Here is a 27,469-nt window from a genome sequence, read left to right as displayed (position 1 = left end):
GAAATGAGCTTCAGAGTCACTGACTCAGGTGTGCAAAAATGAATTTCTTCTTTTCTATATTTTATTTTTCATTTCAAGTCTTCGTTCGATCTGGTCCAGCATATTTCATATTGGCACTTTCAAGAAACTCCCCCCCTCCCTTTTTTTGAACATTTCTCAGTCATTTCTGGTTTAAACTCTCAACAATAGGTTTCTCAGTAGGGGTTAGATTCAGAGGAAGAGATGGGAACACAGAATCTGCTCTGAATGGTGGCTACGGCTTTTCCGGGCCATGAGCGCTTGGCAGATGATGGTTGTTCTTCTGCTTACTTGCACAACCTTCTAGAACCCTGAGCACACTGTTAGGGTCCCAGGGTCTTCATGAATGTGCTTCTAAACACAGCTGCCTATACGTCACACAGAGTCCAGGATACACCACGGATACACCATGGCTCTGGCGCCATGAAGGACACAGTGTTTTCCAAGGCTGTTTTCTCTGAGCCACACCTCAGCTCTGAGAGTGTCCTACTCACTTGAGGGGAGGAAGGGGAGGAAGCTTAGTCAATGGGTCTTTGGCAAGGCAGACCACAGTAACTCTCTGGGATTCCTTCACATCTAAGCTGCTGTGTTCCCACTTCAGTCCAAGCTTAATGATCTTTTATCTGCCTTAGGATAATGTTGAGAATGAAAAATGTTTCAGGCTGATGATGACTGCTTTCCAGATCTTTATTAAAACTGAAGAGTTGGGATGACTGGGTGGCTCAGTCCCTTAAGCATCTGACTCTCGGTTTTGGCTCAGCTCATGATCTCAGGGTCATGAGATCAAGCCCCATGTGGGGCTCCTTGGGGCTCCACACTCAGTGTGGACTCTGCTTCAGATTCTCCCTCTTCTTCTCCCTCTGCCCCTCTCCTCGCTCATGCTCTTTCTCTCTCTCTCATATTAAAAAAAGAAACAGGGGCACCTGTGGGGCTCAGTTGGTTGAGTTTCTGCCTTTGACTCAGGTCATGATCCCAGGGTCCAGGGATCCAGCCCCCACATCAGGCTCCCTGCTCAACAGGGAGCTTGTTTCTCCCTCCCCCACCCCCCTGCTTGTACACTCTCTCTTTCTGTCATATAAATACATCTTCAAAAAACAAAAACTGAATAGTCACATAAAGTTCCTTTCTTGCCTCCACTTAGGGCCCTTCCCCAATTTGCAGCTTCCTATTTTGCAGTTCAAATGACGAGCATGGGAGGGACAAAACTAGCTGGATTAATATGACCCAACAACATTATATCCTATTAGAAAAACTAAGTTGTAGGAAACAATCACATGGAGTTCTAAGAATATATTTGCAGAACTCTGAGATCCAAGTAGAAGGAAGTAGGATTCTCAGAAAATAAAACTAGGTCCTTACACAAAGCATTTAGCACTGTAACTGGCATGATTGAAAAAAGGTATATGAACGAACTATGCCTGGTTTGATATATCTACAGGTAGAGCTAAGTATATTTAGACTGGGTTATAGGAGATTTAAATGCCTGAGCACAACCTGACAGAAAAGAATGAAGACAGGAAAGATGAAGTACTTCTAAGACTTTTGGTTCAATGTGGCAGATCACATGCATTTTCACTTGCACTTGAAATTTAACTAAAATGAAAGTAACAGAGCTTACAAAAACATGAATGCATGTGTTCAGCCCCAGTATTTAGGTGAGAGAGGCCAGAGACAACTCAATAATTAGAAAGCAAATGGACCCATGGTAATTGCTCAGCAGACCCTAGAGCGTCAGATTCTCAGCATCTATGCCTAGAACATGAAGCCAGTGAGAAGCAAAAGGAATCTGTTCTAGAGTCCCAGAGATGGGGCCACGGATTAGCAGCATGGGGTGCCATGGGAAGCAGGGAACAATGTGGTTGAATATCTTTGGAAGTCCTATACCCTAGATCCTCTCTCCACACACTCCACTCAGCCCTCTTGCTCTCCCTCCTCTCCCTGCTGAGAGGTGGGGTCTTTTCTCTTTGGCAGTACCGAGCCAGAGAATTCTGGGCTTAAGAGCAGGAGGCCCAGTTATGGGCACGAGGGAGATCCACGCTGCGATAAGTTTAAGTGAAATTCTACATACTGATTCCTTATCTATTGCCATTTCCAGAACTCTAGCAAGCCAGAAGTGACAGGATTCTTTTCTGGGGGAACTGACTGGTGTAAGAGAAAATGTGTTGCTAGGACATCCTAGTGGAGATGGACCGTGGAGGAGGACGACGACATGGCCAGGACCTTACCTGATTCCTCTAGAGTGGTACTGTCCAACAGAAGTATACCATGAGCCTCATGTTATACATACTTTTGAAATGTCCAGGTACCCATTAAAAGCATAAATGGGTGACATTAATTTTCATATTAATATATAATTTAGCCCAATATCATAAATACTATCATTTTAATCAATTATAATCATCTGTATGTATATAATGTAATATATATTATGTTATAGTGTTACAGTGCATTTAATAACCAAAATAAAAATTATAGTATTTTTATTAATGAGATATTTTGCCTTTTTTATACAAAGTCTTAAAAGTCCAAGTTTATTTTACTATTAGAGCACATCTCATTAACCATAGGAAACAAATTGAGGATTTCTGGGTAGGGAAATAGTGTAACTGGGTGATGGACATTAAAGAGGGCACATGAGGTTATGAGCACTGGGTGTTATATACAACTGATGAGTCACTGACCTCTACCTCTGAAACTAGTGATATGCTATAATTAACTGAATGTAAATAAAATAAAATAAAATTTTAAAAAATAGCACACCTCATTTTGGACTAAGTGAATTCTCAAGAACCTATGGCTAGTGGCTACCCTACTGGGTAAGAGAAAACCTATATGAATGAGATTTTTATTTATCTGCCACCATTTTAAACATAAATGGACCATCATCAGACATTTGCGGAACACCTGACATGCAAGACAAAATTTAAAACAGACAAGCAAACAATAAGGATAAATAAAAGGAAAGGGAATAAAGAAAACACTAAATATTTTTGTGATTAATGTCTTTAGACTGAGAGAAGAGATTCCATCCTGAGACTAGTGAAATAGAAAATCGTAAAATCATAGAGAGGGAAATAAAAGGTAGCAATCTGGAAAATGTAAATGATGCTCACAGAAATGACAGAGTCAGCAGAGCAGTTGGAGTATCTGAGTCAGAGTGTTGGCTGCACAGAGAAGTCATGAGAGCACCATCACTGGAGTAGAGCAGAGGCAACATCCACATGAAGCCATTTCCAGGGAAAGCAAAATACAACCAGAAAAAAAATGAAAGAATAAGGGTAGAATTCACGAGTACTTTCCAGAATTGAGGGACAGAAGTGTCTGGAGTGCAAGAAGTCACCCAGCCATAGCACAGTGGATTCATAGGGCCCCTGCGGTGTCCTAGCTGTCTGTACTCATGAGCCTTGACACTACCAAGAATAAACAAAAGGTCTTAAAAGCCTCTGGTGGGCTTGGGAGTAATGTCACACACAAGTCTGAAAGACAACAACGTCAATAGCAACACTGGGAATTTAGCAGTCACATGAGCAATCTCTTCAACCATCTGAGGGAAAATGATCTCTGTCATTCTTTTAGGCAAACACGTTTTCAAGAATGAGAGTAAAGACATTTTAATGTCTGCAAGTTCCCACATTTGTCCTTTACCCTTTCCTAAGGAGCTCAAGGAACTCCCAGAACAGAAACTCCATCAAAGCAAGGAAGTAAACCAAGAAACCAGGAGACAGAAGATTGAAGAAATAGTTGGTCTGACAACTGAGAGACAAAAAGGGAATTTCCATGAAGAAATTTAAAGGAAGTTTCAGGGTAAGAATTACATCACAAGCCTGGGTGGTGTGGAAAGTTAATATTGGATCAGGAGGATGAAAGAAGATTGAAGGAGGCAATTAGCATCACCAGAAAAAGATAAATTTGACCAGTAAGAAAGCACTCATTCTCAACTTGTGGCTCTGCTTTTCAGAAAATGTATAATATGAATGCAAACAGTCAGTAGTATCAAGAAGGAACCATGCTGATTGGGTTGGGAGAGGTATATATGTGGGGGTAGTGGGTGACTGGGGGAGGGGTCTGTGTGTGTATACAATAAAAGGGAGGTCCTCCTTCTGCACAGGAGCAAATCAAAGGCTAATGTGTAAAAGACAACAATTTTTTTTTTAATTAGCATTAACACTATAGGTATGTTATTTAGAAAAAGTCCAAGGTATTCTTCTCCTGGGAGGAGACATGGGGAATGGGGGAAGACAGGGAAACTAGGGCAATTGAATTTTTTTTTCTTTAGGAGCTAAAATACTATTTGACTTGTGTTCAATCACATTCATTTGGTAATCAAATACATTTATTTATTTATTCAAGATGTTATGTATTTATTTGAGAGAGAGTCAGCAAATGAGTGAGCACTAGTGGGGTAAAGGGCAGAGAGAGAAGCCGGCTCCTTGAAGAACAGGAGCTGGATCTCCTGTCGCTGAACCTCGGGGTTGGATCCCAGCACCCCAGGATCATGACTTGAGCTGAAGGCAGACACTTAACCAACTGAGCCACCCAGGTGCCCCAATCAAATACATTTTGAAATAATATTATATCTGAATTGAGCTGTCCACAGTAAGGACTTTCAATCCTCTAGTTTTTCTTCCTAACCTTGTGTCTCTTACCATCACTCTCTCGTTTCTTCTGTGTCTTGATTTTCTAAAGAATTTCCCAGGAAATTTATCTTCTCAGAAAACTGCTTTATTTTTTACTTCACTGAAAATATTGAGGTCATCTGATATAGTCTCAACATCTTTATAAAAATAGAGTACCTGCTTCACGCAGGTACAATAATTCCTCACCTGGAATTCTTAGCTCTTGGGAAGGTATTTTCATGTGTAGGTAGTTGTTCAGATTGATGTGTCCGGGACAGAATGGGTGCTAGAAATTTCTACAACTGCTCTCTTGCTAACATCATTCCTATTTAGTCTAAAAATTTTATTAGAGTCTTTATAAATAGTTGCTATACAAGCCTATAGATCAGAAAATCAACACACCAAAATTTACTTCTGTGTTTGGAATTTGACCAAGATATTGTAGCATGTTGCCTACCAGCTCCCAGACATCTATCCTGTAAATTTAGAACACTTTCCCCTGCTGAAATTATCTTCATTTGTCAATAATTTTAAAAACACACTTGGGAAAACTTAAAAAAATTATTTTTCAAACAATTTTAATTAAAACAAAAAAAACTAAAAAAACATACTTGGGAAACTATAGTGTAATCATATATACATAAGAAAGGAAATAGATTCAGATGACGGATGATCAAGTAAACTTAGACTGGGTGATTCTTTATAGATTATCTGGTACAACTGCCTCATTTAAGCTAAAAAGCAGAGAGGGGACCTTAAAATTTATTTTCTCAATATCACAGATAGTAAGAGAACAGGGAACAAAGTTCATGTCTTCTAATTTTGAACCTGAGAGGGATATTAAAAATCATTTAGAGTTCCAACTTTTTTGACATAGTTCGGATTTTAAAATCATAACCGTATAATAATTTTGCACCCAGTTTACAGATGGGAACTGAGACACTGAGAGCTGCCCAATTTGTCCAAGGGCATGAAACTGTAACTAAGACTTGAATTCAGATCTACTTAATGCCATATAAATTTTACACTTAGGAATTGCTATTGGGGAAAACTCCAAGAGTTTTCATAAAGCTTTTCTCCTAAGCTTTTCTGGGATAAATTATAAAGAATAGAAGTAAAGAAAGTTCCAAGCTTTGGATTAAAAGGGAGGAAAGGTGTTAGGAAACTCATTTACTCATATATTCATTTAAACATTTACTGGCCACTGATTTTATCCAGACATTGAGGTTGGCACTGGGATACAAGATGAGTAAAAACATGGTGTTTAATAGATTATGGTTTTGTTGAGAGGGGATACACTATACATTAAAGGAAGGGCTTCAATGGATAAGTAGATATTTTCTAATCATGCGAGAGGAAGAAAAGGCAGGACAAGCAAAGCGAACAGTATGAATAAATTCAAAGTCAGAAGGGAATGATGTATTTGGAAGACGACAAAGTCACTTTTAAGGAAGTAGCAAAAAGTGAAGAAAATGGGTGGTAACAAGATTTTGAAGCCCCCTGAATATTTCTAAGAAATTGATTTTTATTCTGTAAGCAGAAGAGACTCATTAAGCAACTGTAAGTAGAGGAAATGACAAGATAAGAGTTTTCCCTTATAAAGGGTTGTATTAAAAGCAGTAAATTGGGATGGAAGTCCACAGAAGACTAATGAACACTGGCACAACACGAGGCTCTGAACTAAAACTTGTATCCGGTCTAACGAGGAGGAGATAGAGTCATTCTAGACAGAACGGGGTCATGGGAATATTTGCAGTTATGGCAGCAGCCGTGGCAAGGGGGTCGTCAAACTGAGAAGCTAGCCCCTAGAGTCCTCCTCCTAACTGGGAGAAATTATCCTGCAAAGCCTGTTTCACGGGGCTCTGGAGCCTAACAGCAGGGTTAGGAAGAGGAGAAGTAGTGAAAACGGAGTAAGAGCTGAACCAATAGCCCCAGTAAAGGCAGAGACAAAAACACTAACATCCAAAGGAACCTAGGACGGAGCATTTCTCTTACACAGGCTGAAGTGCCAACTATAATATAATGCGAACAAATAGCAAAGCAGATAACCAGGGCACTCACGGTCTTCAGCTGCTATTAAGAAGCATTTAAACTCCTAATTTCTCACTTTTCCCAGGCTGCAGTATGGCTCACAAGGTCGAGCAGAATTGGGGGAGCCCTGCAGCATCATGGGGGGTGAGGGAGAGATGCGGGGGCTAAGGTTGGGGAACAAAGGTCAAGAGACAGAGGGCTCTATTACGAAGGCCATGGACCAATGAGTAGGAGACACTGGTCAGTTGCCTTACTCAGTCTAGTGTGCGTAACTTTGAGAAGGACCTTAACAACTTATGTTGTTAACCAATAAATAAAAAGATTGTATGAACCTGCTTTTTGGTGCACGTATGTATAGTGTCTTGTTTGGCCAGTGGGCGCACAAAACGTAAATGCATTAGGACAGTTTAAAGAGGTACAGGAGAAAGAACGGAAGAGAATTTAAGCCGGTGGAAAACACGAAGACTTTCCAAGAAATAATCTGGTTAGTTTTTGCAATTAAAAACAATCACTTCCGTTTGCCCCTAAGCCTGATATGCTCTGGAGAAACAAGGATTAGATATAGGCAGGAGGAGAAAGTTGCCATTTTATTCTGACCTAAGTCATAACAACTGTTTTAACAATATCTGAGATGTGTGAAGAGTTTGCGGAAAAACACCAAGTGCAGGCATGTTTCAGGTAAGGAAAGTGATTGGCCTTAATCCTCTTTTATTTCCATTTAAAATAGGTATCTCTTGCTAAACTGAGCACACAAAAATACTTTGACCATTACAAAAAGCAGTAATTAATTACTTTGACCATTACAAAAAGCAGTAATTACTGATTATCTGTAGCAAACTTCCAGCAGTATAAAAGAAAATGCATATCCACAAGTACATTTATGCAAATTGGACCCTGCATAAAATAGAGAAGAACACTGTCCAGAATACTAATTTCCCAAGTAACAAATGGATATTTTTATATTTATTGGTCTTATTTCCCTTTTATTACTAAAAACAAGGAATCAAGTCAATTATCAGGATCTTGCTATAACCACTGAACTATCAGGATTTCAGGATCCAAAGTGCTTCCAGTGGTTGTACAAGCCTTGAATAAACCCGCATCACCCGGGCTCCTAACAGATATCTGTAATATTTAAAAAGACTTAAGCCTTGTTGCTTAATTAACAGTTGAAATGTTGAACTGGAGTTTTAACTTCTCAATTTCAGTTTCCCATTTGGTAAATTATTATTCCTGGCTTCCATAAAACAAAGCTACATGTTTCACTTGAAAGCAGGAAAGATGAAATAGGATCATGCAAAAGGGTAAATCTTACAGGGAAAATAAAAAATGCACATCTTTCTTTGTTTAGATTCTATCTTCAGGGCAACTAAAGGGCAAATTCTATAAAGTTCAATGAAAATAACTTCTATTTATTAACAAGATAATACGATAAAAAAAAAGCAGAGGTGAAAAACAAATCTCTATTTTGTACTGCCTGTATTCTCTTTTAAGACTAATCGGAAAAAAACCCAAAGATGGAGAAATTTAATCTTACATATGGGACTGAAATCTTGGATTATGATGCGTCTCATGTTTAAAAAGTAAGTACATATAAAACGAGTGGTATATTTCACAATATTCCAAGTGTCTTAAATATTACATTGTGAAAACTATTTTTTCCATATGTGACTTATGGAATCAAGCTTAATTTGTGTTTTATCTCATCTTTTCCCCACTGCCCCCACAACCTGTCCCATCCCAACCCACACCTCCTCTACAGAAGCCTAACAAGTTCTAAAGCAAATTATAAGCATGGGGTATTTGTCAATGTTTCTAATGATTTTAAATCCACACATTACTAAAATATTGAACATTATTCAATCATGAACTTGAATCACTTCCTAGATGTTCTTTCAAGCAAAACTTACAATGATAGTCTATTATGTAAAAGAAAAAGTAAGATTATGCCATTTATTTTAGGAGGCATCTAGAATATCTAAGTAGAAGTTTGGCATATTTATTTTTAACCACATTTATTTAAGTTCAACTTAGATCTATTTCCAGAAATACTTTGATTTATAGTAATTCTCAACTCCAAGACTCTACAGTCTCTGATTAATTAAGCTCTTCCCCTGTGTACTAAGTGGAAAGACCCTCTGATTTCTCCACAAGTAACTTTCACTAAGTGAAATTAAGATTTCATTCCCTTTATATCACATCAGTTAATGGTATATTTTTTCATTTACATAACAAATTTATTTTTATAGTACAAGTGCAAAGAAATGAATCACTTCCCGAAACTCGTATGCATATAGTTACACACAGATCGATCTCTTGTGGTTCTTACTAACCATCAAAATGCTAGCATAGGGGTGCCTGGGTGGCTCAGTTGTTAAGCGTCTGCCTTTGGCTCAGGTCATGATCCCACAGTCCTGGGATCCAGCCCCGCATCAGGCTTCCTGCTCATCCGGGAGCCTGCTTTTCCCTCTGCCCCTGTTTGTGTTCCCTCTCTCGCTGTCTCTCTCTGTCAAATACATAAATACAATCATAAAAAAAATGCTAGCATAAAATAAATAAAATTTTGTATTAAAATACTCAGTGCACTGACTATACCTTAGGGCTTAGGAAGAAAATTACAAAGAAGCTCTATTAGAATCTTATCACCAATGTAGCGGAAAGTGGACATCATAGAAGTAGGTTTCATTAGTGAAATAACAAAGAATTTTGTCACAAGAAAGAGAAAACTGCCCCTGATGTCAGGACCTCACCCACTGCTATGTGACAGGGAGGTCTTGCTGTCTCTGGACACTGGCCTGGTACTCACAGCCAGGCTTTGGTATCTGCTTGTCAAACAGGAACAATTTCACAAATATCAGCTTTAGACATGGCCACTCTATGATCATGGTGGGTCATGACAAAAACAAAACACTCTGAAATTGTGTTTAAATATAGACCAATCATGGGGGCCACTGGGTGGCTGAGTTGGTTAAGTGTCTGCCTTCCGCTCAGGTCACGACCCCAGGGTCCTGGGATCCAACCCCTGCATTGGGCTCCCAGCTCAGCGAGAAGTCTTGCTTTTCTCTCCCCCTCTGCCCCTCCTTTCTGCTTGTGTTCTCTCTCTCTCTCTCTCTCTCTCTCTCTCCAATAAATATAATCTTTCAAAAATAAACAAACAGAGACCAGTTATGAACACTAAGATAAGATGCAACCCCTTTCCCAGCTAATAAAGGTTATCGCTGTTTCTGTGCCAACTACAGCCTCTGCCAGTGTCATCTTGCCTCCTGCTAGATTAGCTGTATTAGACACCCAGTTGTACAATTACCCTGCTTCCCAACAATATCCTATTCAGGGCAAAGCTCTTTCCTTGTCACCACCCCCTCTCCCCGCCCCCTGCCACCCAATCACCCAATCAAAGTCCAAATTCTATAAGATTCTTTCAAACACCTATCTGAGTCACCCTTGGTTCCCTGTGGTACACTCTGCCCTCTTTGCAATGAGTAATCAACTCAACTTGTTCAACTGCAGGTGTGTTCCTGCTGGTCTTTGGCTGAAGAACACGATGACTATGAAGTATCTCAAAAGCCTGGCTCTCGTGCCCCTGGTATCAGGAGGCTCTGACATATTTGGTACCACGGTTCCCTAGAATGTTGTAGAAGACTAAATGGAACTTAAAGAAAAATTAGAAGATACTATGGTGATGAGGAAAAAGAGAGATGATTATAGTTATGCAAAATGGCATTAAACAATGATTTTGAGGTTAGAGCAACTGTATCAAATGGAGAATAAAAGAATATGCCAAGATGAGAAACATAAGCCAGGGCAGGGGAGGAGAAAGCCATCAGGAGCTGGACATTGAAATAATGAAGAGCTTTATAGTTCTGCTTCAAGAGAAGCTAGAAGAGTATGTTGAGTCTTTTTTTGTTTTTTAAAGATTTTATTTATTTGACAGAGAAAGACACAGCGAGAGAGGAAACAGAAGCAGGGGGAGTGGAGGAGGGAGAACCAGGCTTCCCACTGAGCAGGGAGCCCAATGTGGGGTTCGATCCCAGGATGCTGGGATCATGACCTGAGCCGAAGGCAGACGCTTAATGACTGAGCCACACAGGCGTCCCAAGTATGTTGAGTCTTTATCACCGAAATCCCACTAAGGGAAAGGAGTCTCAGCCACTACATTGAAGATATTATGCAATTCTAATAGCCACAAAACATAGAAACAGCACCATATAATTAGAGAACCAATGACCCTCCTAATAAAGGGCTATCGAGATAATAGTAGGTTGATTTTAAACAACTTCTTAAAGGGATTAAGATAAAGTTTGTATTTAAAGGGATCAAATTTTAATGGTAATCAGTAAGGTGGGAAGTATAGGATGTGAGAGGAGATTAAGGAAACAGCGGTCAAGATGATGGTGATGATGAGGCTAATTACGCCACGTAACAACACATTTTTTAAAAGCAGGTATTATGAGAACGGAGTTAAATATTTTTGGTTATTCACATACACACCAATTTTTTTGAGAACTACTGTGCTAAATCTAGTCTGATTTTAAGCAGCTGTCAAAACTGAGCGGAGTGCTAGGACATAATACTTCTCACTCTCTAGTTTCCAACATTCCCTTGCTTGTCCTTGTTTTCCAAAAGAAGGAAGGATTTAAAACTACATCAGACTCTGAGTTTGGCTCAGCCATCAGTGTTGTCCTTCCCTAATCTTATCTTGCCCTTCACCCTTTGCCCACATAGCAAGCACCTGCTGAGTAGTCATGCTTGCAACCTGAACCAAGCTCTGGTTCCGCTCCCTTCACCACATCACAGCCCAGGAGATACACAAATTCTTGCTTCAGGCTTTTTGCAATCACTTTAACGAGTTCTTTCTTTCTTTCTTTCTTTCTTTCCTTCTTTCCTTCTTTCAGACTTTCTTTATTTAGGGGCGCCTGGGTGGCTCAGTGGGTTAAAGCCTCTGCCTTCGGCTCAGGTCATGATCCCAGGGTCCTGGGATCGAGCCCCACATCGGGCTCTCTGCTCAGCAGGGAGCCTGCTTCCTCCTCTCTCTCTGCCTACTTGTGATCTCTGTCAAATAAATAAATAAAATATTAAAAAAAAAAGACTTTCTTTATTTGATAGAGAGCGAATGAGAGAGAGCATGAGAGGGGGGAGGATCACAGGGAGAAGCAGACACCCTGCAGAGCAGCAAGCCCAACTCTGGACTCCGGGATCATGACCTGAGCCAAAGGCAGTCCCTTAACCAACTGAGCCACCCAGGCACCCACTTTTGCAGGTTCTAATACTGCATCACTTCCCCTATCAAACTCTTCCTCATTCTTGAAAGCTCCAGATTACTTCTGAAGCCACTTCCCTATCATCGTCTGAATCATTAACTTAGTTTCTCACTTACTTAGACTCATTTCTCTAGTGACACTGGCAAATGTTTCTGTAGCCTTTGCAAGAGTAAACTAAATTCCTGAGGTAGTCTAAGTCTGGACTTCTGACTGGGAAAAATGGGAGAACAAACAAAACAAAAAGCTGCTATTTCCCCTCAAGGAGCTCAAGGCATGGCTAGGAAGATACATTTGTAAAGAGACAATTACTGTCTCTTTACAAATAATTGTATTTGTACAATTTTACAAATAATTGCAAATTATTTTACACTGTTACACGTACACCAAGGTTGGGAGAAGAATAGTGCATTGGGGAAGGGTGACGAAGGACATTGTGGTGAAAAAAGTGTTAGCTTACTTGAGAGGTATACGATACAGGTCCAGGTAAAGTAAGTGGGAGAGGGTAAAAGGGAGAAAAGATATTTATTTATCTATTTATATATAAATATTTATGTTATTTATATAATTTATTTATAAATACATAAAATTATATAATTTATATATAAATGTAAATAATATAAATATAAATATATTATATATGTACATGTGTGTATATATTTAATCTCCATGAGAAAACACACACTGACAGGATGGCAGGATGGCTCTATCTGTTAAGCCTCTGATTCTTGATTTCAGCTCAGGTCATGATATCAGGGTCATGTGATCAAGCACCTGCCCCATCTGTCATCTCCCATTGGGCTCCCTGCTCAGGAGCATCTGCTTGAGATTCTCCTTCTCTTTCTGCCCCTTCACCCTGTGCGTTCTCTAAAATAACATAGAAATCTTTAAAAAAAAAAATACTGAGTAAATATAGCTATTTGAGAAGGCTTTGGTACCAGGTATGGGTTTGGAAAGAGAAGATGGGATATTAGAGAGACAAGCACAGATGACAATGTGAAGTCCTACCACAGCCCCCACCAGACCGGGAGGCGTGCCTGAAGACCCAGGAATTCATTCTCTCAGGAATTTCTCTTGAAAGCAATCTAGAGCTACTCAAGAATTTTAGGGAAGGCATACATAATAAAATCTAGGTTTAGGAAGATGGCTTTGGCATGATGTAGGAACAGATTGGACAGAAACCCAGAGGAATCTTTTGAAAATAACCCAGGCAGAAAATTATATGGTCTGAATTAAAGTAGTGGCTGGGAAGGAAGTAGTTGAGAAAGATTTCAGAAATATTTAGTAGAGATGGAGAGATACTTAGAAAGTAGCAGGAATAGCTCAGCCTTACTGAATAATTAGCTAGGTAAAGGTTAAAAAAAAAAAAAAATCAAGGGCGCCTGGGTGGCTCAGTGGGTTAGAGCCTCTGCCTTCGCCTCGGGTCATGATCCCAGAGTCCTGGGATCGGGTCCCGCATCGGGGTCTCTGCTGGGCGGGGAGTCTGCTTCCCCCCTCCCTCTCTGTCTGCCTCTCTGCCTACTTGTGATCTCTGTCTGTCAAATAAATAAATAAAATCTTTAAAAAAAAAAATCAAGAAGGGGTCCTACGTTTCAGGCTCTAGAGCAAAGAATGGAGAGGAAATACAAGGACTAGATGTGGATGTGGGATGAGGTTAGGTCTATGCCATTTTCACTGAACTAGCTGCAAGATCCTGGGCCAGTTTCCTAATCTCTGTTTACTCATTCTTAAAATGAGGCTAACACTACCCATGTCTAAATTAATTTGCGAAATAACAATAGTTAATCCCTCTAGGCACTTATCACGTACGAGGCACTTGCGTAAATACCTTACATGCAGTAACTCGCTGACTTTGAGCAATTGACTTATGAGGTAGGTACTTTCATCATCCCCATTTTACGGATGAGCAACTAGAAGCTCAGAGAAGTTTACCAACTTTGCCAGGGTCATGGCTGAGGGAAATGGCAGATCCAAATTTCACACCTTTTCAAACGGACAACAGAGACAGTGTTTCCACCAATGGTTTACAATGCCTCTCATTAAATACTAATTGTTTTACATCATTGTGATCAGAGTGGTTATAATTTCTGGTTTCACTGGCAGGATATAATTACCGATTCAACCTATTCATTTGTTTAAGAAGTAAGTGTTTGCAGAGTCTATGTATGTACATACATTTTACTCAACATGAGGATCGATCCAAGCATAGTAAGTGACATACCTATCCTGGGGTTGCTTTCAGTTTAATCTTGAACGTAAAATGCACATCATGAAACAGGAGACTAAACTATAAGTTTAAAGGGGTCAGGTACTTTCAACACAGGATACCAAGCGTCCACGTAGAGACCTTGATCAGCAAGCACTGGGGCCACGAGATACAGATTTGTGTTCTCTTGAATGTATAGATTATTGGCAAAACTATAAAAACTGACAAGGTCACTTAGTAGGTGCTGATGGGGAATGGGGCCCTAAAAAACTGAAGACAAGGAAACAGGGGACTGTCACTTCAAAGCCTATTAGGCAATGGCATAAACAGCTCATTTAACATCTATGGGCTTCGGAGTCCTCATTTATAAAAATCAGCGGATCTTGGTTTAAGAGTATGCTAAGAACTCTTCCCACTTCTAAGGTTTGCAGCTTTTGCTGGGAGCAACTGTGAACGTTGGGAGAGCTGCCGAAAGTCGACTTCCAGCTTTAAACCTCAGAAAAAAAGCCAAGCTTCATAGCTGTTGCTTTGCCATGGGAGATAATTAGTAAGTCGCTCTCTTTTCACAAAAGACCATTCAGTGAGTTTCAACTGCTTTTATTTATTCTACAGGATTTCAGCTTCAGAAATGTTCCTGCGGTTACTATGTACAGAAGTTCTGTGTGGGAGATTTGAGAGAGAAAAACAAAATGGCACCTCTATTACTTAAGAGGAATATTAATGGGGTAGAGAAGATAATGGGCATCGTCACAGTGAGCTTCCTACAGTGTGCCTCTGAGTACCAGGATTTACCATTTTCCCTGCTTCATCTTCTTTTTCCTGACTTCATTGGGTAAAACATAAAACGTCACTGAATTATCATAAGAGCAGGGCAGGATAAGGATGCAATACAGAGGTCTGGAAAACCGAAGGCAGTCCCCTGGCCAAGAAGAAGACAACAGAGGATGATTATGCCTCTCCCACCAGCTGGCCATTCCTTCCACCCCAAGGGAGGATTCTGGGGTTGTGTGTGACTAGGCTTGCAAACAACATATTCTCTCTTTGCTGTGGTTTCCCATTAAGTGTGTGAGAAGTGGAGGAATCATAATCTGTACTTGGGGCCGGGTTAGCAAATCTAGAAGATGACCATTGGACCCTATGGAGAATGGAACGGATAGAAATAAGAGATTTTCTCTTATTCTCCAAAACTTGGTACACAGAGTAGACTGCAGACTGAATGCCGAAACAAGCATATCTGAGTTTTGCACGCAGAGGGGGGTGGGAGGAGGACTAAGAAATCAGTGGCATTTGGTGAAATAAATGAACTTCATGGACTTGACTCACTGGGAGATCATCCGTGTTATGTGAATTACAGAATACTTGTGTGTTACACTTCATAATTCAATTTTTAACAGACGATCTACCCTGTATGACAGAATAACAAAACCCCAGTCGTGCTGAGAAGGGAGGAGTGGTGCTCATCGTGGTAACCTTCCATGAAAGCGCCTACCAAAGGATTTCACACACAAGACACTGCGCAGATCTATCACTTTGTGGTAGAGATTCGTACTCATTTGGTTACTTTTTTTTAAAGCACCAAGCATAAGAGATGCATTTAAATGTTTAAATTAAAACTTCTGGGGCACCTGGGTGGCTCAATGGGTTAAGCCTCTGCCTTCAGCTCAGGTCATGATCTCAAGGTCCTGGGATCAAGCCCCACCTTGGGCTCTCTGCTCGTAGGGAGCCTGCCTCCTCCTCTCTCTCTGCCTGCCTCTCTGCCTACTTGTGATCTCTGTCAATTAAATAAGTAAAATCTTTAAAAAAAAAAAGATTTAAATGATTAAAACTTCTGAAAATTTTAGAGCGCTTAGTGGAAGGTGAACATTTTGGGTTAGGAAAGATTTAGATGTAAAACTTTTTGTATTGAATAAAGGAGTAAAATCTAACTATCGAGGGCTTACTCTGTGTCAGGCACGAGGCAGTGCTGATGCTCAGTTACAAATGACCCCTGCCTCCTTGGAGTTTACAGCCTCGCCAAAGGGCACAGTGAAGGTCTAATCACCGTTCATTATAGTTATCACAGCTTGTGTCCTCCTGCTCTGTAACTGCCCCTCCATGTGTTGGCTTAGATCTAACTTTCGACCAAGCAGCTCTGAAAAGGAGATGGCTCCCAGAAACTAGAAGTTTCCAGAGAAACTAGATGTCTTTCCTTTCCCCTCCAAGAGACGGAGCTAAAGTTTAGAGGAGTGTTGGTTCCCCCATTCAGGTGAAATAGTTCATCACAAAGTAAGCCTAAGGAGCTATCAAACCCAAAGATGAGAGTACGCAAGCAGTTACGTGATCGTATTCCAGAAGGGTTTTCTACGTGCTTTCTGTTAGCTCCTTAGCTTTTTAAGAATGCATTGCTCACCTGTAGGGGCAGTGACAAGAAGCTGGACACGGGCAAAGGAAGTAACTCTGCCCAGTCTCTTCCTTCCAGTTCTATAAGGTTAGCAGTCACCTGTCCAGCCCATCTTCTTCAGGAGACATGATTCATTATGAGGTCTGTGTGCAGTGGTGCAGAAAGTGTCCACAAAAGTCATCCTACATCTTTATCATTTACTAAGTTAACAGGTTTTTTTGAAACTTTCATCAAACCATTTCATTCTGGGGTGCCTGGGTGGCTCGGTGGGTTAAGCCTCTGCCTTCGGCTCAGGTCATGATCCCAGGGTCCTGGGATTGAGCCCTGCATAGGGCTCTCTGCTCAATGGAGAGCCTGCTTCTCCCTCTCTCTCTGCCTGCCTCTCTGCCTACTTGTGATCTCTGTCTGTCAAATAAATAAATAAATAAGATCTTAAAAAAAAAAAAAGTTTCATTCCATATAAACAAAATTTACAACCTGGTGGGTGCGGGGGGGGGGGGTGCGAGGGAGAACAAACACCTGAAGAAAGATCCTGGATCCTTATAAACATCCAGCACAATATTGTTAATCATGTTCTCTAGAGCCTACAACAGTGTCTGACACATAGTAAATGCTCGTATGTATATTTTAATGGATGCGACAATGAATACATGACTGACAGATAGTTGATTCCATCAGGTTTGCTGTTTTAGGGTTCACTCTTAAAGTAACAACACTTGTTGAAAAGATCCCACTCACTTATTGCAAATTTATGCCTGTTCTATAAAGATACTGTGTTTAGGGTCCATGCTATGGAGCCAGTGTCCTGAATAAATTAACTCTTATTACTTCGTTTCTAAAACTTCCCAGATTGAGATACAGGAAGGACACTTTACAATGGCATCTGTTACATTTCAAATGGAGTAATAATGAGATTCCAGAATAGGATAAAATGGGCCTCCACATGAATTTTGTTTAGACTGTGTTCTTAATTTTTAAAACTATGACATGACTACTAATATTTTTTGATTTCCTAAAAATTAAAGTGGGAAAAAATGTAACATTTATATTTGGAAGACTTAATGAGAAAAACAACGTTAAGAGATGAAACTAATTTTTTTTTTTTGGAAAAAGCACTGTTCTTATTCCGCTTTTAAACTTCACAAGCACTGAACAATGCTTTTCTATTTGGGGACACTCTGGACTCCTTAATGAATGTAGCCAAGCTGTTTGCTATGCCCCTCAATGATGCTTGCCAATTTTCTGTCATTTCCTCTTTCAGATGATAGTGTTTGTGTGACAAAGGTCTCTGGGTATATTTCAAAACATTTTAAACAATTTAACAATGTACCACCAAACACCTTCTTTAAAGTGTTACTCAATTTCCACACAGCTAAATTCCTCAGAAGACACAAAACAGAATCCACCTTACCAGCCTTCATAAACAAGTGGCTAGAAAGTTCATGGGGAAACTAGGGGCATACATTCACTGTCTTTAGTAAAAGACAAAAGTTTCTAGTGGCTTAGTCAATTTCTGCACTTTGCTACAATACAACAAACAGTAACACTAATTATTTACAAAACTGTGTTTCTTTTTTTATTCTCCCTGCACTTAAGCTAGTTTTTTTAGACTGTTTCCTTTTTCCTGACAACAGTTCATTGTTTATGATGGAGAGAATCACACTTAACCCAGCAGAATTTAGGATTCCAGGAACCCGATGAACACACAAGGTCACTTTACCTGCAGACACCTCCCCGTTCCTCACTTCAGAACACTTCCTACAGGCTGCAGGAAAGTGGTAATGCACGTAGCAGTTTTCATCCAAAGAACAATGAAAAACAAGCAACAGACCAATAAAAGACATTTTCCCTTGTCATTTGTTTTAAAGCATTTCTTTTGAATTTCAGAATTCTGTGAAGTTTAGTTTGTAAATACTAAGATTAAATTCCTTAATGAATAATCCTAATTAGCCATTTGTGCTAAAAGCAAAATTCACCACAGTCACATTAACATCAGTAGATTACTATGTATTTCTTCACTCTAAGAAAAACATATTCTTCCATTTAACTGGCCTGCTCTGCAGTCTTAAATAGTCTTTACTACTGATTTGTTAGCCACATTAAAGTTCCCCCACCTTTCTCCTTCCCCCTGCTTTTGCCTGACAATGATTCTTCTGAGTTCAAAAGCTTAACTTTTCCCAGGTGAAAATCGTTTTATTAGCCTCAGGTGTTTGCTTTCTTAAACTCTCAAAACAGTTAGCTGCAAAGTTGTCATTGTCCTTTACAAAAGGATCAGATTCCAAATAATTAGTGTTTGCGTTGTACATCATCTGAAAGTATTTCTCCTTTCCTTGTCAGGATTACAGGAGTCTCGTGTATTGCCCTACAAATCCCGCTTTCATTATTTAGTCAGGTGTACCTGAGAACAAGACAGGTTGCCTGTTTCTCTTCATCTGATCCACTTCCCACCTGAGCTGTGAGTTCTCACGCAGGGAGTGGACGAGAAGTTAACACTTTTGTAAGCATCAGTTCAGAATGTTCTCCCCAGAATTCAGCACAGCTCCAAACGACCACTTCTCCAAAGAACAAAAGGAAATGATCTTTTAAAGGTAAAGAACTCTACCCAATTCTTTTTGAAACTTTTAAAAATAGCGTGGGGTGTCAGAGGGGACTGTTTTTAAATCAGCATCTGGTTTTGTCCGTAAGCTAAGTATGTCCTTAAGTTTCCTTTCTGCGTAAGTCCTCCTCTGTCATTCTCTGCAGTGTTCTCTGATCTTACACAGCCTTGCTACGAAACACCCCAGGTAGCAAAGTTCTGCTATGTGACAAAACCCTCTCCCTCTACAATAAGTTATCTGGTTCCCACCGTCAGTATAATTTGTATTGTCACCAGTGATCAGTAAGTATATATAAAGATTTTTACTTTTTTTTTCCTTCTACGAGTCAGCTTAAGAGGATTTGATCTTTTAAATTATTTCTTAAATATACTTGTTAGTCTTAATGGTGTGCCAAAAAACATTTTCAGAGTCCCAAGAACAAAGGTCATTCAACCTCTAGTCTCATTTTAAAAAAATAAATAGAAGTTTTTCCAATTTGGAAGAGAAACATTTAATTGGTCAGATTTTTAGTGTCCTTTTCAAAAGGATAATATTTTTAAAGTTTAGAAGAAGGTAAACAAAATTAAAATAACAGACTAGGTTGGGACAAGCCATTATCAACTTAGAGAATCTGAAGGAATAAGATTTCCAGTAAAATTACACTTTTGAAATAAGAGATTTATGTTTTTCTTATACTTTCGAAGTCAAAGCCATGAAGAGGGGCAAATGGAAATATCAAAAGATGAATTTGGAGACTAGTAGAATTGTTTAAGTGTCAAAAGGCTATTCATCTCTTTAGTTGAAAGCTTACAAATGTTAAAAAAAAAAAAAAGCATCCTAGACTAAATTATTAGAACAGATAGTATGATCTTCTTAAAGAGTTAAAAATAATGATTATTAATATTTACTAGATGATAGCCCTTCCACAACGAAGACATTTATAACCTCACCCCTAAGTAAAAATATTTTGCTCACCCACTTCTGCAGTAGCTTGCTTGCCTAGAAGTAGGATCTGAAGTGTGGCTTCAGAGACACTGTTGTAGGAGGAGACGCAGAAAATAAACACATGATTTCCACAGCACAGCAGCTGAGAACTCAGAAATGAGGCACGGGGTCTTGACCATTCATCTGTCTTTAAGGTTATCCTGACATCTGAAAGCCATTGACATCCTGAGCCTTCAGCTCTTGAGGCGCATGCCTAACTCGAGATAAATATAGATCCCTGACACCTGAGCCAGATGGAATGAAAGTTAACTTGAAAAATCTCATTCATTTTGTGCCTCCGTTGAGGAAAATAAAACCTATAATCCTTTTCCTATTAAAACCTTTTATGTCCCATAAAAAATAGTTTCTGTGCTTATGAAACATGAGAAATCAAATAATCATTAGTAATCAATTTGCTTCTCTCCATAATTATCATTTGTTGTGATAGCATAGAGACAAGCTCAAAATCTCCTTTTCTGGTTAAGTATAAAAGAAACAGAATAGTGAATATTAAGAATTACTTAACTTTTTTTGTACTTTCTTTTTCAGGCGAGTCCTTAAATGTGAATGTCTTTTTGGTAAACTCTCTGCTATCTTTTCTCTTACATGGTGGGGAAGTAATTTGGTCCTTTATTGTTGGCTCAGTGAGGCAGAAAGTGTTATGCATTGCCAGGAGCTTTGGTTTAAGTTAATCTTTCCATAGAGTTGTGTAATGTAGCTGATTTCAACTGAATTTTGTTCAGTACTATTTGTAAATATATAAATAAGATTGCCTTTGGCCTGCAAAACTATGATTAAAGTTATTACTCTGAAGATATGATGGCAAACTTTCTAATTAATCACTTTCTAGGATTCATCATTTAAGAATCTAATTCTAGGGACGCCTGGGTGGCTCAGTTGGTTAAGCAGCTGCCTTCGGCTCAGGTCATAATCCCAGTGTCCTGGGATCGAGTCCCACATCGGGCTCCTTGCTCGGCAGGGAGCCTGCTTCTCCCTCTCCCTCTGCCTGCCACTCTGTCTACTTGTGCTCACTCTCGCTCCTCTCTCTCTCTCTGACAAATAAATTAAAAAAAAAAAAAAGAATCTAATTCTATATTAGAAGTGAACAGAGGAACTAGAATTTGCGTGTCATCCTTGCGCAGGGGCCATGCTAATCTTCTCTGTATCGTTCCAATTTTAGTATATGTGCTGCCGAAGCGAGCACTGAACAGAGGAACTAGAAAAGTCACACGGCTTCCCTGAGATTTTTGAGGCAACAAGTATTTTGAGGTACTAAATATTTTAATAGTATGTCTTACAGAATGACATTAGAGAAAAATAATGGACTTTGGGTTACCACTTTCTAAGTGATGCTGACCTGTACGTACTAGTACCTATCATCCCACAAAGGAGAATGATTCTTTTTTCCAATGACTAAAACCAGTATTTTTGTGTTTTAGTAAGTCCCATGTATTGAGCACTATGTTCTTGGCACTTTGCTAAGTAGATATCATACAATCTCATTCTCTTTTCCTAATCCAAAAATATCCTTTCAAATCAAGTTAATATTTTTAGGTCCCATTTTGCAGAAAAGAAACCTAGAACTTAAAAGGATAAATACTGACAGTGGACATAGGGCTAGTAAGTGGCTCATAGGAGAATCTAACTTACATGATTTTGACCTGAAAGTATGTTTCTTTCCCATCATACAGTAGAATTACAGGTTAAAAATGAGTTTCATCCATGCTTTATCTGTATTAGATTAGCCATCCTAGTTGTGATTCCAAGGCTTTTTAAATTTTTTTATTTTAAAACAAAGTTAGGGAAAGGATGGAAACGGTCCCTGTGAGAGTATTGCTATGGTACCAGGAAATCCCCAGAAGCATTATGTCCCCAGCACAAGGGAAAGACGGTTCCGTAAGGCACAATTCTAGCCAGAGATCTTTCTCATCTCTTACATTTATGTTTTTCAACTTGTCCTCCTGATTTTCAGTAAGCAGTGTTCGACCTGCCAGAGCCTGGAGGGCCAGGTCTGATGGCCACTTCTCAGCCATAATGGCACATCTGGCAGGTGGAGGTTGGATGACCAGCATGAAGGAGGGCCATCCACAGGGCAGAGTCAGCCAGTGAGGTTAACCTACCAGTACCAGGGAGATTTTGCATGAGAAGAAGGTTGGGGCTGGTGGGTGGTTGGGGGGGAGGAGCGGGTATTTTCAACGATCATAGAATGTGAATGTGAGCCTGTTCATTCAAAAAAAAAAAAGATTTTCCACAATTTTCATGTGTGTAAAATGTCTTTCTATTACTTGAATTTATTTATAAAACGTTTCATCCAAGAATTGAGAAGACAAAAAATCCAGTGGACTCAGGATCACACATATTTTCAATGAATTCAATGAATATCATAGAATGTCTCCAACACTCTAAGCACCATTATCTTTGGTTAAGGATTATGTCCTATAAATAAGAATAGGGAATCCTGAATTTCCTTTCCATGAATTACCTATTCATTGTCATTAAATTGTTCACTCCCTGCTAGGCACCAATCTATGAGCAGTGGGTGTTGAGAAAAAGGAAAGACTAGTGGTAGACCCAGTTTAAAAAAAAAAAAAAAAAAGACTACAGGGGCACTTGGCTGACTCAGTTGGTAGACGATGCTACTCTTAATCTCAGGGTCATGAGTTCAAGCATCACATTGGGTGTAGAGCCTACTTAAAATTAAAATTAAAAAAACATAAAACTATAGCTCTGGGATAATGATCTAGGACAAGACCTCTGACCCCCTTATCCAGAGAATCATCAGAAACTTTCTTCACCAACTATCTTCAAAATTAAACACTTCACCACAGAATGTCAGTTAAACCCAGGACTATTCATGCCCCCCAACCGTTCCTCTTTCAAGGGCTGATGAGCCTAAATTTTTGAACCAGAGAAAACCAAAACATCTGTTTTTTTGTTGCACACCGAATGGCAGAATTTTAGGGCATTAAAGTTGAACCAGTAATACTGCTGCTAATAGCAGCTGTCGCCAGCTGTCGATAGACTGGCCCTCACAAGATGCTATTATGGAATTTCCCATTTCACTGTGAAGATCTTTTCTCTAAACAAGCAGTTCATCTGTACATACGCACAACATCATTAATACAGGGCCATTAACAGTACTCCCCAACCCCTCCCAGTCCTGTGGCTCTGATGCCTCCAGGGTGCCATTCTTCTTCCAGGTATCTTTGTTCTTCAGCCAGCCAGCATCATCCGGTAGCCTTCGTCAAATTTCAATAACAGAACCGGCTTCATCCTTAAGCACGCCATGATGAATGTATTTAGGACTTTTAAATTAACGTGTGCCTTAAAAAGTTCCCTTCAGAGAAATTCAAATTTTAAATCTCGGATTTGTCCCTCATTTTATATTTCTGTCCATTGTGTAAGAGTTAACAGTAAAGTGTTTTTGAATCCTTGGCTCTGTAACATAACAGGGAAGGGAATAGTTTGTGGCCTTGTTGGGAAATTTTGGCATAAACCCCTGTACACACTTGAAAACAATGAGAATATTCACCAAGATACTTCAACACATTAACCTTGCTACCTTGTTTTTAGGAAAAACGTATTTGGAAAACGCCCTTGGATTGTAATCAACTTGTTTAAAGTGTACACACATAGACGTGTGTGTGTGTGTGTGTGTGTGTGTGTGTGTGTGTGTGTGTGTGTAGGGAAGCCTCTCTGACCTTTCAGCTTAGCTTATTAGAGTGTAACATCCCTTTACACTTTGTTCCAGTTTACCTTAGCTTATCTCAGTTTATGACCATATATTATGATTTCTTAAATAATGTCTGGCTCTCTTCACAAAACAGTAAGATACTTGGGAGCACAAACTTTGACTTTTTATTTACCATTTTTATTTACCACTGATATACAGACACACACCAATACCTAAGGGTGAGTAGGTTTTAAGTGGCAAAGAATTTGGAAAGCTTTCAAGGGTAAGAAGTCAGCAACTGTAAGCAGCCTGCCATGGAAGGGAAGGAACCAGAAGACTCAAGTCACTGAAAGAGGAGAGCGGGAGGCCAACAAGGCCAGATGAGAGGATAGGGAAAAGTAACAGGAGGTGATGCAGGAGAGTTAGGGAAGAGCCAGACGTCATAGATATTGGCGGGGATTTATCCCAAGAACAAAGGGGAACCTTTGAGGAATTTTAATCCAGAGAGATACATGCTCAAGTCTGGATTGGAAAAACAGATTGGAAAAACAAACTCTGATAGCAGCACGGCTGCTGGGATTGAAGAGAGGTGAGAATGGAAGAATGGATGTGGGAAAGCCAGTAAGGCAACTATTACTAACTTGAATGGTAGCTTGACCTAAAATGGATATAGGAAAAATGGAGGGGAAAGAAAAAAAAAAAAAAAAAGAAAGAAAAATACATGGATTTGCAAAAACATACTTAGGAGGTAAAATCAAGAGATTTTGGTGATGGTTGTGGTTGTTGTATATGAGGAAAGGGGAAGAAGAAGAATTAATCGAGGAAGTCTTTAAATCAAAGGTATTCCAGAAATCATTCTAGACCCTAACAGGAACACTACTCTTCAGATAACAGGAGAGAATACATCTAGGTCAGTGATTGGCACAGAGCTGATGCTGAAACATTTCCTGAATGAGAGACTGCACAAATGAACAAGTGAGTGAGTGGAATTAAGTACATTGTGAACAGGAGTGAACAGTTCTGTTGCGACATCATATATCTTTGTCTGTTTAGGTTATCACAGGCAATTTTCTCAAAGCGACCGCCAAGTGGAGTCATAACACACCAAGTGACACCTCAGAGACCAGAAGGTCACGGCAACAGTCAATTCGTACAAAAGTATCAAGAAAGCCTGAAAGAACCCAGTGCTCAAAGGCAAGAAATTTAAAGTGACTTAGAGAAGTTGTGCAAGTGTCTTGCACACATGTGGCTATGTCTATAGAGCTTGTAATCTAATGGAAACTTGGGTCCCTCTGGACCAAGAGCAAATAATATCCACAGAACATAAAGTCCTCCTTCCAGCACAACAAAACAACAGGCTGGTAGCCAATTATGGTAGCAGCCAAGCAGATGTCCCACTGGTTTTTAAAACCAGACACAGAGCCTTGGTTTGTTATAATTATTACTTCCATGTTGCAGCACTTTCTGTGTAGAATATTTTGTTTTGATGTTCTCACATAATATCAGGTAATTATCAGGCAATTCTTAGTACTTTCTTGGTGGGTGATTGTACAAAGCAGTGTCTAGTGCACTGTAGCTCTCTCTTCTTTTCTTTAACAGAAATGGGAAGATTAAGTAGGACAATCCTGAGGTCCATTAGAAGGTTCTAACAAAGCTCTAGAATTAAGATCTCCAGTCTTAGGTCATATTTTGCAATGATTCCTTTTTTTCTGAATATATATTTTTTTCATGTAAAGATGAGACGCCCATTTTCTTGACTGTCCTTTTCCCATCCATGTTTGGGTTTTCCTTGCTCTGTCTGCATTCTCAATGTAGGCATCTACAAAGATCTAGATCTAGCCCTCTTTCCCTCCTATATCTTCTCTTCCTTGTCAACATATCCTACTCTATGGGCTTAATTTGGCACCTCTGGAGTTAACTTGCAAATCTATTTTTACCTTTAACTTCTATCCTACTAATAAATTAAGTTAGCATTTTTGAGAATTCACGATACACTAGTCAAAGGTCTATATTATCTCATGTGATTTTAAAAAAATAAAAAAACTTTGGGCTAAAATTAATACTTAACATTTAACAAATTCAAATAAAGTTTAGTGAAGTTAAGTTACTTGCTTCATGGTTAGAAGGCTCCAGGTAGCCAGATTTGGGTCTGGTTCTCCATGGATCCGGCTCTTGAGCGGGGAGGTGCCGCTGAGATGGGCTCACTGTGATCTCCCACTTCTGTGGACTTCTCTACTCTGCTGCCTTAAACATACCTCTCCACCTCACTATCTCTGAGACTGCGTTCCTGATCTCTGCTGTGTTACATCACCACGCTTTCTGTCACCCAGCCTGAAACTCTTTCCCATACACCCAATCATCTTCCAATTCTTAATAACTCTAACTTCACTATGAACCTTCTATTTGTCTCCTGTGTTGTATTTTCACTGCCTCTACTTACGTTGGGTTTTGATTCTAATGAAACTTGTTCACTGCTATGGTCTCCTAATTTTCCTGCATGCAGAATTTCTCCCTTCTCATTTATCTTTCCCACAGCCTGCAGATTAATCTTCCAAAAACAAATGAGATTTTATGACTTATTCATTTAAAATAAAACATTAACTGTACCCATTGCCCAGAGAATGGACTTTAAACTACTTAGACCACTGTTGAAGGCTCTCAGATGTCATTTCTATTCATGTGTGAAGTCTCTTCTTCAGTGAAATGGTCCCTGTATTTTCACCTAGCATTTCCCACTGCTTCAAATACTTCCTCTGCATAGAATTCTGAAAGCTCTACCTAAATGTTACTCTTGAAATTCAATGATCCTTTAACATGGTGTGTACACACTGGAAGCTTTAAAAAACATACTATGCTCAATCTCCATCCCGGACAAAATAAATCAGAATTAACGGATACTTCCATGTTTAAAAATTACTGTTAGTGCTACTATTAGCCCATAGGGTTACTTTTTGCAAATTAAAGGAATCACTTCTTCAAGACACTCTTCTATACTCTATGAGAAAATTGCCATATATATATGTATATCTTTTATCTTTTATATTTATATATTTTATAATTTATATAATTTATCACATGTATAGTACAAATGACACCCTTTAGTATTGTTCATTGTACAAATTTAGCAGCCTATGGTAATCCTGCTTGAAAATTCAATGAGAACCTCTCCTCTCTGTCTTGTCTTTGTGAAGTCTCCTCAGTGTAAGCTTTTCCTGTATTGGCCTCCCATAGTATTTACATTTGATTCTTATTTCCCTATAATCTATTTTACCATACTTAACACACATATTTAATCTCTTTGATGACACTGAGGGTTTTCATTTAATTTAATCCACAGTCCCACAATACTAACCAATTATTTAATAAAGGGCTTTACTATGAATCATAGTTTTAGAAAGAAAGATCTCTGGCAATACATCTAAAATGTATTTTCAGTGTCCCCCTCTTTTTTTATTGTACCTGTTTCTAGGAGTTATTTAAGACAATAAAACAACATAAAATTTATGGAGGCATGAAATAAATAACAAAGATAATCATGAAGGAGGAGAGATGGATTTATTCCAAAACCCTGCTTGAGAAACGTTTGTTCACTCAAAGCCAAGCTCCGTGTCCCCTGGCAGGCAGGCCCAAAAGGGAGCTCTAATGTATGTCAAAGCTCTCATCATAAAAGAAAACAGCAGTCCTTCAGAAGACATCAAACTTCTTGTACTCTAAGTTAACTCAATTAAGT

General features: G+C 39.3%; 1 protein-coding gene across 1 annotated transcript in view; it reads right to left on the bottom strand.

Moving 5' to 3' along the window:
* Nucleotides 1–20,262, bottom strand: part of CD36 (CD36 molecule (CD36 blood group)) — an 81,260-nt gene extending 60,998 nt beyond the window's left edge. Inside the window, exon 1 of the mRNA XM_080818191.1 lies at nucleotides 20,058–20,262. The gene's annotated coding sequence lies outside the window, so the exon portion shown is untranslated. The remainder of the gene's footprint in view (nucleotides 1–20,057) is intronic.
* Nucleotides 20,263–27,469: the final 7,207 nt, after the last annotated feature.

The sequence above is a fragment of the Martes martes genome (genome assembly GCF_963455335.1).
Source record: "Martes martes genome assembly, chromosome: 11".
Classification (NCBI taxonomy): domain Eukaryota; kingdom Metazoa; phylum Chordata; class Mammalia; order Carnivora; family Mustelidae; genus Martes; species Martes martes.
The sequence above is the reverse complement of the archived record's forward strand: the minus strand, read 5'-3'. Positions and strand labels throughout refer to the sequence as shown.